Source organism: Propithecus coquereli, unplaced genomic scaffold, assembly GCF_000956105.1.
Source record: "Propithecus coquereli isolate 6110/MARCELLA unplaced genomic scaffold, Pcoq_1.0 Scaffold99, whole genome shotgun sequence".
Lineage (NCBI taxonomy): Eukaryota > Metazoa > Chordata > Mammalia > Primates > Indriidae > Propithecus > Propithecus coquereli.
Window position 1 is genome coordinate 5,424,068 of NW_012156284.1, and position 12,235 is coordinate 5,436,302.

A 12,235-nucleotide genomic window follows, 5' to 3' on the forward strand; every position below is an offset into this window, starting at 1 on the left:
ATCTCCGCTAAGTTCCAGCACAGAGATTGACAAACGGTTTGTGTAAAGGGCCAGAGAATAAATATTTTAGGCTTTGCAGGCTAAGAGTGTAGGACATAATGTAGATACTTAAATTATCATTTAAAATTTAAAAATATTCATTCTTAGCTTGTAAGCCATATGAAAACAGGGCCAAATTTCACCTGTAATTTGCCAACCCATGTTCTAGTAGAAACACCGGGGGGTGACGGAGGGGCGCAGCAATGTTGTTCTTCCTATCATTTAAGGCCAGATACAATAGAGAGCAAAATAGGCATGGTCCTGGCCTTCACAGAGTTTACAGACTAGGCACATATCTGGCACATAAAGAAGGTCCTTATATCTAGCAGCAACTCCAATCCCTTGAGGGTATATGTTTATCCCATTTCCCCTGCCTTTCACAAAAACAGCACCTCTTTGAAAGCTTCTCTTACACTTACCCCATTACACTGAAATGAACTGTTTTCATGTCTGTATCCCCACTGGGTACAAATCTCTTATGAGCCAAGGAGCATGTTTTATTTATCTTTATATTCTTAGTGCCTAGCCCTCCCTGCCCTCAATAATTGCATGTCAGGAGAATGGAACTTAACTGCTCTTTATCACATTATTTGAGTGCCTTTTTAGGTGGCCACTTGTCCTTTTGCTAGATTTAACTATATTGTAAGAAAGACTCTGAATCCAAAGCCTTCACTTTTGAGAATAGAAGGGGGCGTATTTTCACTGCAGTTGACATCATCATAAGGTCTAAAAAAATCTTTGTGACATCCTATATTTTCAGCTGGGATTTGTAGCAAACTATTCTTTTCCTTTTCTCTAAGAAAAACTTTACCTAACCACAATTTTCTTGTTGGTTTCACCAGGAGGGGGTTTGTTTGCACACCCCTCTTGTGAGATCAATCATGTCTTACATCTTTTTTGTTTCTTTACTATTTCATAAAGGGCAGGTACAGCTTTTTCTTAAGTTGACTGTTCTGTCTTTGTGTCCTGTAGGTAAAACCAAATACACAGATAGTGACTACTCAAAAGCCCATCTGTATGGCTGAAACTGACACGAGTCTGCTATTTGAGCAGATGTGAAGCTTAACGTCCTGTTTCTGTCAGCACGAAAGATATAAATGCTTTTTAAAACACACTCATTTTTACCAGAATAAAAAAGGAATGCATGTTCATTATAGAAGGTTTGAAAATAATAGAAAAATGAAAAATAGGAGGGTACAGATCACGTATATACTCACCATCTAAATATCTCTATTGTAACCTTTGTACTGAAGTTTAAGCTTTATGTGGCTCAGTTTCATCTATAAAATGGAGTTAATAATAGTACTTTATTAACAGTGTTGTGAAGAGTCATACAGTGCCATGAGTCTTATAAGAATTAATACATCTATAATGCCTAAAAGAGATTCTCACATAGACTACATACTCAACAAATGTTTGACAAATAGTGCTCATCATATTGAATATTACCTTTAAGTGCCTTAACTTGTTTTACTATCATTATATCACACATTTCCTGTATAATTAAAATATTTTAGTTAACAAAATCATGGTCCAATGCTTCCAACATATTATTACAATTAGTAATAGTACAGGATATTCTATATAAATGAAACCCCAATTCTTGAACATTTTATAAAATGAACTAAAATCATGCTACAATCTCCACAAATATTAACATTGTTTGAAACTTTAACTGATCCCATTTAACCACAATTTCCAGAATAGCCTAGAAAAAGTCTATTCATGAAATATTTACAGCCAACAGTTATGTTCTCAATCATATCTAAGTGACTCTAAGACCACTTATAAAGGGAGCGTGCTTTGAAATTGTCCAATGAAAAATCTTCATTTCATCCAAGTTTCAAATAAGAAAATGAATATTTGAATATTTATGGAAACTGAATCTGAATATTAAACTCTAAAATCATCCATCATATTTTCCATAATATTCTTATATTTTCTTGAATCTCAAAAGGCTAGAGATTACTGTTCATCACGTATTAACTTCCTTAATAGTGACATTTTTTAAAAGTCTATATATTGTTTTTCCCCACCCTTCCACTTACTATTCCATTTTAGGGACAACATACATAATGAGTAAAATAGCCAGTGGAGAAGAGTTACTTAGCAAAACCATGTCAATGAATGCAAAATATAATGGACAATTGTTTTAATTACCTAGATGAGAACCACATGAATGAAGAAACGTAGGCAATGACATCAACTTCCTAGGCAATAAATTATCAGTTGACTTAAAGTGTCAGTTCTAATGAGAAATGCATATAGTAAATGTACATAAAAAATAAGTTTGACGTGGTAAGGAGTTAAGGAAATGCAATATTTAACAAAAATGAGATGCAAAGTTTTGGATAGTAAAGAAGTAAAAATGAATAAGTAGTCACAATGCTGGAGAAATTGTGAGAAAAATATTCCTATGTATGAATAGCACAATCTTTTCAGTGAATAATTTGGTGATGCATATCAGAACAGATCAAATAATCATGCCCTTTGGCCCAACAATTCCACACATGGAAATTTACCAAGTGACTAATCAAAACAATAAAGTTATAAAAGCTTGCCTTATTAAAATGTCCATGGTCACCTTCTTTATTATGGCAAAAAAAATCTATAAAAAATATTTACATGTTTAGCCAAAGGATTATTCAGTATATTGCAAGTATTATATTGATAAAACATAATACTAAGCAACTATCATAAATAATACATCAGAGGATGATGTAAAGAATTGGAAAATAAATTGAAGTTAATATTTTGTGAGGCATAATAGGACACAAAATTGAATTAAAGTAGATCTTTTACATTTTTCAGGACTGAGGTCTAAGACTTAAAATAGTCCACCTTGCAAGCCATTATAGCAAATAATTTCCTTCTTAAAATGCAATAAAGGATAACTAAAACATATAATCAAAAATGAAATACCATTGTTTCAAATTTCTCTGCATTGTTACTGGGGTGCTTGATGAACAGCTCCATGAATTGCTTTTTCTTATTTCCACATTGAGAATGTAACAGACCTGTTCATGGCATAAGTTCAAGTTGCCACCAAATTCCACCATACCATCATTCATTTTCCTCAAAATTTCTATTGTCAGTCTAAGAAATATGACTTTATTAAACCCCTCATTTCTATCACCAGCTCTAGCATTTGGTTTTATTTTAGAGTCTTTTCTTCACAGAGAAACTTCATTTTCATCACTTTTTGAGAGTTACTGTATAAGTAACAGTGAGTAGGGAACCAGGAGGCTAAATAGAGAGTCTGGGCAACAACCTAGACTCACTCACTGGCTAAGTGGCTTGATTTGGTAGATCAGCCTCTGAGTGAATATGCTTCAAATGCATGATTCTGCAACAAAATCCCTTGTACTACATGTGATGGACCAAAGTTTTGCCATCCCTGAAATATGCCAACCATTCTTAGTCTAGGAATATTTCTTTATATATACTGCTGCCTCTGCTGGGCTATTCTCATCCTCACCCCTCACAACCAATTGTTAATCACCATTTAAGTCAAAGTTCAAGTATGACTTTCTTTATGAAACATTTGGACACCTCCAGGAATGGCTAATCCTGGCATCATCCACATAGTATTGGGTGTGAAGTGAGTACACAGTCAAGTCCTGAACTGTGCTTGCTTGTGGTATTAACTATGAAATGTCATGATGGAGCAAAACCAGTTTCAATTGAAGTTAAAGGAAATTCCTCATGTAAGAGAACCACACGGTAGCTTGTGATAAGTATCAAAATAATTAATTAATGTATGTATATTCCTATCAGAGATTCTCACACAAGCTACATGCTCAACAAATGTTAGATAACCCTTTCTATGATTGAAGTAATACTTAGGTTAGAGACATGGAGAATCATGGCATCGTGTAGTCATCCTGAGGGTTGGTAAGCAAAGGTTAAGAATGCTCCAAGATCAGTAACTAAGGCAGCCTAAATAAAATGTGGATATTCCAGTGCAAACCATACCTCATGGGACAGAAGAATTAATTCAGAAAAGATGAGAACTATTCCTCACCGTCCTGGAGACTGAAATCAAAGCCCTGTGCCACCCTTGTAGACTTGATTATGGATAGTTATGTAGACTAAGGTACATGAGATTCTCATTCCACAGTGTGGGCAAAGTCATTCTCAACAGACCTTCTTGTCACTATCACGAAGCTCCAAGTTCGAGAACCCCTCAAAGTATTGTCGTATTAGTAGATACCTGGGTTGAGAAGATGCTACTGTTTGCATCCAAGAATCTGGTACCAGAGAATAAAAAACATGTGAATTACCTCACATACACATGGAAACACACACACATATCACCGATTATAGACAATAAAAGCCTACCTAGGTAGGGCTTATTTCTGTCTGGGTGTGTTGCATAGCTTTCCCTGTTCCTTTGCATGTTTCAGTAACATCTTGTGTTATTGTCTATCCAGGTACTTCTCAGACTTAATTGTGGTAAGTCTATACATGTTGATTCACACATCTGTAACCATTTTCTACAAGTATAATTTTTTTGAAAACCGAAGCTAAAAAAACTCCATATTCCCTGATTTCTGCATGACTCTCGTGAATAGTGAACACAAAATGCTTAGCTATTTGGATTTGAGGTTGGAGACAGAAAGAAAATAAATTATTGATTGCAGAGGAAGATGGTTAACACTATATTGCCACATTTTCAAAAGCTTCTTCAGCCCCAGAGGGTTGGCATAACTTTATAAGCACCTGGTTGGCCTTTCTTCCCTTTTTTGTGGTAAGCTAGATGAAAAAACTTAAACACTGTAAGGAAATTCAGTCTTTTAAACAATACTGCAGTGAAAGGTTTGTAAAATATTTTTTGGTAAAATGAATAATTGTCTTCTAATTTTTCTGAATATTTGAGAATTTACTTAAAGTGATGCCTATTTTTGCCTTCATTTGTTCTGATAATTAGGTGATTTTGTGTGGATTTACCATTGATAACTTGGGTTATAAATTATAATCAAATTGAGCATGTAGATTTTTTACTTCCATTTTAAAAGACCAGCTCATTAATGAAATTAATGCCTTAAGTTAAGAAAGCATAAATTTAAATAACTATGGTCAACTATTTTAAATCAATTATAAATTTTATTTATGGGCTCTTTGCTAAGATAAATGTGTACCCTAAAGCTCCTAACTTTAAGTGACATAGTCATAACTATCAAATATATTATTATGTAGCTTTTCATTGATGGAATTCATGACAAAATCCACTATCATTATTTCTGTTAGATATGTAAAATTAGATATAATTTATCTCTATAAAAAAACATCTTTTTTATACATTTTCACTGTATGTTTTAGCAGTAAAGCATATGCCACCTGGTGGCTGAAAGAAATATATAACATAATAAATTTCAAAAATACTTTGGGGGAAACTAAAGGTTCCAAAATATCACTTTGAATCTATTTCTAAATCAGTAGTAATCATGTATTTTGGGGCAAGGCTGTCACAGTGGGAAATCTGACATACTCAATAGTAGACACTCAATGGAAGCTGTATCAAATGGAGATATTTAATGGCAATATTCTATTTCAGTTTTGTTAATCTCTTTCCAGAATTGTTTTGTGTTTTGAAATATTTTATTGCTGTTATGTCACATACATTTTACTAAGCAATAGTCAAACTGTTTATATGCAGAATTTCTTGCTCTGGTATATACCTAGAAATATAAGAAAATATAAATATACATATATATATATTTTTCTTCAACTAACAAAGAGAAGTGATTAGGCAATGTGTAAGGTATTCATTTCTTTTAGGATTTTTACTGCAGTAGTCCCTATATGTCAGATGCCATGCTAGCAGAGGCTTTGGATTAAAATTCAGAAGATTTGGATCCCAGCTCACAGCCAAGTGGTTGTGCAAACTTTGGCCAGTGTTAAGCCACCTGATGTACAGATATGTCACATGTGCAAGGCCTACTTCTTAAGGTTTTAAAGGTCTGATTTGTTTTCTCTGGCCACAAATGTGTCCATAGAAACTCAGAAAAATTTTTTTGAAGTTTCTTTTTTTTTATTTTTAGTTATAGCAAAAAAATATATAACATATTTCTAGAATTTTTTATTTTATAAAACTGAAAGTCTAAACTATTGAACAATGACTCCCCATTTTCCCCTCTCCCTAACCCTTGATAATCACCATTTAGTTTCTGTTTCCATGATTTTGGCTATTCTAGATATCTCATATGAGTGGAGTCATATAGTATTTGTCTTTCTGTGAATGGTTTACTTCACTTAACATAATGTTCTCAAGTTTTATCCATGTATTAGCATGTGACAGGATTTCCTTCTTTTCAAAGATGAAATAATATTCCTTTATATGTATATACCACATTTTCTTTATCCATGTATCTGTCAAAAGACATTTGTGTTGCTTCCACCTTCTGCTATTGTGAACAACACTGCAACGAACATGGATGCACAAACATCTTTGCAAGATCCTATTTTCAAGTCTTTTGGGTATATATCCAGAAGTGAGATTGGCAGATCATATGTTATTCTTTTTTTTTTTTTTTTTTTTTGAGACAGAGTCTCACTCTGTTGCCCTGGCTAGAGTGAGTGCCGTGGTGTCAGCCTAGCTCACAGCAACCTCAAACTCCTGGGCTCAAGTGATCCTACTGCCCCAGCCTCCCGAGTAGCTGGGACTACAGGCATGCACCACTATGCCCGGCTAATTTTTTCTATATATTTTTAGTTGGCTGATTAATTTCTTTCTAATTTTAGTAGAGACGGGGTCTCGCTCTTGCTCAGGCTGGTCTCGAACTCCTGAGCTCAAACAATCCTCCCGCCTCGGCCTCCCAGAGAGCTAGGATTACAGGTGTGAGCCACGGCGCCCGGCCTGTTAATTCTATTTTTAATTTTTTTGAGAAATCTTCACACTGTTTTCTGCAGTGGCTGCACCATATAACCAGCAATGCACAAGCATTCCAATTTCTCCACATCCTCGTCAACACTCATCATTTTCTGTTTTTGTTTGTCTGTTTTACAGTAGTCATTCTAATGGGTGTGATGTGATATCTCATTGTCATTTTGATTTGCATTTCTGTAATGATTAGTAATGTTAATCATCCTTTAATATGCCTGGTGGCCATTTCTGTATCTTTTCTGGAGAAATGTTTATTCATGTCCTTTACTTATTTTTAATCAGGTTACCTTTTTTGCTGTTGAGCTATAGGAGTTCTTTATATAGTCTGCATATTCACTCCTTATCAGATATATGATTTGCAATTATTTTCTCTCATTCTGTAGGTTGCCTCTTCACTCTGTTGATAGTTTCCTTTAATGTACAGAAGTTTTTAAGTTCGGTGTTTGTCCCATCAGTATATTTTTGCTTTGTTTATCTGTGCTTTTGGTGTCATATCCAGAAACATATTGCCAAATCCAATGTCATAAAGCTCTTATCCTATGTTTTCTTCTAGGAGTGTTGTAGTTTTAGGTCTTATATTTAGGTCTTTAATTATTTTTTAGTTAATTTTGTGTAAGGAATAAAGTTGAGAGTCTAACTTCATTTTTTTTTTTTTTTTTTTTTGCATGTGGCTATCCAGCTTTCCCAGCACCATTTTTCAAAATGACTATCCTTTCCTCACTGTGTGGTCTTAGCATCCTGGTTAAAGATTATTTGACCATATAAATGAGGATTTATTTGGGGGCTCTCTCCTCTGTTCTATTGGTCCATATGTCTGTCTTTGTATCAATATCACTCTGTTTTGATCACTGTAACTTTGCAATATGTTTTGAAATCAGGAAGTATGAGGTCTCCAACTTCATTCTACTTTTTCAAGATTACTTTGGAAATTCGGGGTCCCTTGAGATTCCATACAAATTTTAGGACTTTTTTTTTTTCTGTTTCTGCAAAGAGTGCAGAACAATTTAACATTAAAAATCAAGGTTTTGATGTAGCATGCATTGAAAATTATAATGTGGTAAGTGTTCTGGACATACAATTTCATTTTGATACCCTAAAAAATAGTTCATTTAAAAAAGAGAAAGAAAACACATAGTAACAAGTCATAACATTAGGACAAATACTAATTCAGCCAAATCCACTAACAGATGATGAAGCAAACCTCTTCTATCCATCAATAGATATTAAGCAGTGTTTTCTTACTCTCTTAGTTCATTCTATAATAGTGAAGTAAGCTGGTTACATTATGCAATGATTCAACTTCCCTTACTCACATAAGAGCATTTATTCTTCACCTCTTTTCCATGTTGATCAGAGCAGATCCATCATTCATTTTAAAAGGTTCTTCACAATTCATCATTCATACCATCAAGGGTCTCTTATAGCAACTTACCAAATCATTCATTTTTAGCCATGGAATTCCTCTGCAGTGGCTTATACGCTAGACTCACTGCCCCATTTTATTTTTTATTTGTGTCTTTTATTCTTGTTAGCCAGCTGTTTCTTTCTCCTTGGGCTTGGCTTAGCTTCTTCCATGCTCTTAGCCAATCACTAACTTCTCACTAACTAACCAACTGCTAACCTGCTGAAGCTTTCTTCATGGGATTTAGGCCAGGACACCAGACACTTTCCCTCCCTGAGAGTGCTACATTTGCCTGCAGCAGGATGCAAAGTCTGACTGAGTCTTATTCTGCTGTTGTCTTCAATAGCAAATGACATGAAGTTAACTAAGAAGATTCATTCACCACAGGTGACAATGTGATGACTTCCAAATGTGATCAAGAGATTTAGAAAGTTCAATTTGTTGTGGCTTATGAAACGAACCCATGAGTAGTGGAAATAACACCTAAGTCCATATTATCTAAAAACTTCCCTTAGTTGAGTGTTCCTTTTTTCTTCTGTTATGTTCAAGTAGTTTAATAAAATAGATCCACAATTTGAATATGATAATGTGTTTACAAATGTAAATAAATTGTGATAATTCCTACTATTATATAAGAAGATCACAAATTGACAAATAGTGTACTAATTAACAATAAAGAGATTCTGAACAGCAGAGCTGCATTAGGTGGTTAAGAATGTAAATAGAGTTTAGAGTGATTTTGGAAAACAAATAAAAATGCCACTAAGATAAAGATTCATGGGCTTGACTATGAAACTCTCCCAGACACACATGTAGACATGTTGTAGTAAACAAATACAAGGAAAGTAGCATGCATTGGAAACTATAATGTGGTAAGTGCTCTGGACATACAATTTCATTTAATTACTACAATAAGCCTGTGATATGGATGGTATTATTATCCCATTTAATACATGAAGATCTTGAACCCCAAAGAAGTTACGTGTTATGTGTCTAAAGTCACAAAGCTAATATTAATAGAAGGAAGGGCCAAAATTAAAACCCAAGTCTACATCACCACAGAATTAGTTCCTTTTCCACTAGACCAAGGGTTACATGATAGCTTTGAAGGAAAAAGACACTGGGATACACACGTAGCTGAAAGATGACTGAGGGATTTAGTATGTGAAGGTCAAAAATGAAGCTGATATTAAACATTTTCAGTATTTGTTTCTTGAAGCTATACACTAAAGGTTTCCAACATGAGTATTTTTATTATAAATATATGCATATATACAACTTACAGAAGCATGAATATACATGTATGAGTCTGTTATCTAAGTGACTCTACTTTTTTTAAACATTCTATATATTTCATCACTTTAGCCTAATATAGCTTTTTAAGGACAAGGTCCATGCTTCATACACAGTTGACTTGGTTTCTTGCTTGTGTAGAAATGTGTGCAAGCCACTCGAAAGTCATGTTCTACAAGGAGATAGAGAAAAATGTAAGCACTTACTGTCTAGGTACCCTACCCCAGGTCTGGACAAATCTTGGAATTTAAAGGCCCACTTCCTCATTCAGCAGACTTCAGTTGACTACCTGTTATGTTCAATGAACTGTGCTAGTAAAGTAGGAGGCATACAAAGATGAAAAATAAAACAAAAAACACACACAAAAAATGGCCTCTTGAATTTACACTATCTGATATACTGATCTGCCTGAAAATCTCCTAGCTGTCTTAGGCTCACCAAATTTATCACAGGTAACTTGCCAGAGAGGTTAAATATTATAATCATTCATTCTCACAAAGCTTATGGGGGCCCCATTCCCCCACCATACTGTAGGAGTATAGGAATCTAACTTCAACTCATTTATAATTAAAATTGCTATGACAAGAACATTTTTAAATATCTCAGTGAATCACCAGTGGTAACAGTTTTACTCTTTAACACTAAGCAGCAGTTAAGAAATCATATTAGGTATTCTGGCAATCTGTTTTAATACTAATTAGCTAATAAAGTAATTAGAAAAGTAAGAAATATATTACTACTATGCTATATTATGACTTAGTTGAAATTGCATATGCAGATGCATAAAGTGGAATTCTAAAAATTCCATTTAGAAAATTTAGCAGTATATTTAAATATTTCTCATTCACAGGCAACCAGCTGTGATGGAGGAAGCTGTATTTAAATAGTTAGTCAAAATTGAAGGTGCCAGCAGATTTCGAACAGAACACATGAAAGAGAACTTTTTATAAACTTTGTTTTCCTTCTTGGCATGGGTTATTACAACACACCAAAATTGAGGTTTAAGGTTTATTTTAACCATCTATGGACATTTAAAAGTTATGTGGTGCACTCTTTTCTAAGTGTACAACTGTGTGATACTACTCACTGAAAATACCTGTGCACCTGCGCCAGATATTATCAGCATGAGTGGTCATGACATTAGTGTACATATTGGAGTATACCTTGAACATCATTTCACCTAACATCTGGACATAATTATTCAAACTGCAAACCTAACATGTGTCTATTCCCAATTTATATATAAATATATAACGATATATATCATTTTATATTTCTTTGGGCCAGAATCTTATTTTTTCTACATGAAACTGTATGGTAGGTTTTAAGAACATTATTGCATTCTACAATATCTACACTAGTAAAAGTGCAAGCTTCCTAATATTAAGGCTGAGATAGGATAAACAACGCAAGAAATATATGAAGATTTCCTTTTCTTTTCTTTTTCTTTTTTTTGAAAACACATAGTGGCAAAGAATAGAGGATTTTTAGGGCAGTGAATCTACTCTACATGATACTATAATGGTGGAGACATGTAATATACATTTGTCCAAACCCATAGAATGTACAACATCAAGCGTGAATCCTAACGTAAACTATGGACTCTGCACGCTCTGGTGGGGGATTTAGATAGTGAGGGAAGTTGCGCATATGTAGGGACAAGGGATATAAAGGAAATCTCTGTACCTTCTGCTTAGTTTTCCTGTGAACCTATAACTGCTCTAAAAAATAGTCCATTTGAAAAAGGGAAACAGAACATACAGTAACAAGTCATAACATTAGGACAAATACTAATTCAGTCAAATCCATTAACACATGATGAAGCAAACCTCTTCTATCCACAATAGATATTAAATTGAAAAATATGTAGCTACTGTTTTCCTTTTAAAAGGGTGTATTCATCATTTAAAATTACTGGGAGTCTAATTTTGTATGACCTTACACAAAATGAATTATATAGATGGCTTCGTAGAACATAGCAATCTATATCAGACAGTGAAAAAGAATTAAAAACACAATAAGGAGAACAAAGCATAAAACCAAGACATGTACAGATTAAACGGAACAAAGAAAATACCATCCAACAGCTTTTGATCAAAGTACTGCACATGATTAGGTAGACTGCAAAATAGGAGAAGTTCTATTACCAAATGGGTCTAGAAGAGGTAAAACATTGGCTCTTTTCTAAGCAATTGGGGGAAACTTTGCAGAAATTGTGTGACATTGGGGGTCGACTGAGATAACCAAAAGTATTTAGTATATAAGAGCCTAGAGAAGGGGAAAATACAAATAGAAAGTAAGAGTGAATTGATATCTGTTGGAACTATAAGAAAAATAATATTTTCTGCTTCATGATAGAAGTAATTCTTATAAAAATTCTTTGCTGAATTAAGTTGTAATTTTAAAATGTCTAAATAAAAAGGTAAATACAAATGAATATACAATACTAAGACATAATCTTGACTTTGCTATCCTGCCTATAATATTTGGTAATCTTCCCAACTGGTCTTGCCTTGATGACTATCATAATCTTAAAACAGATGATACAATAAAAGCACTGAGACAAAACAAAAAACTGTAAACCAAAAATATATTAAAAGAAACGCTGAAACATA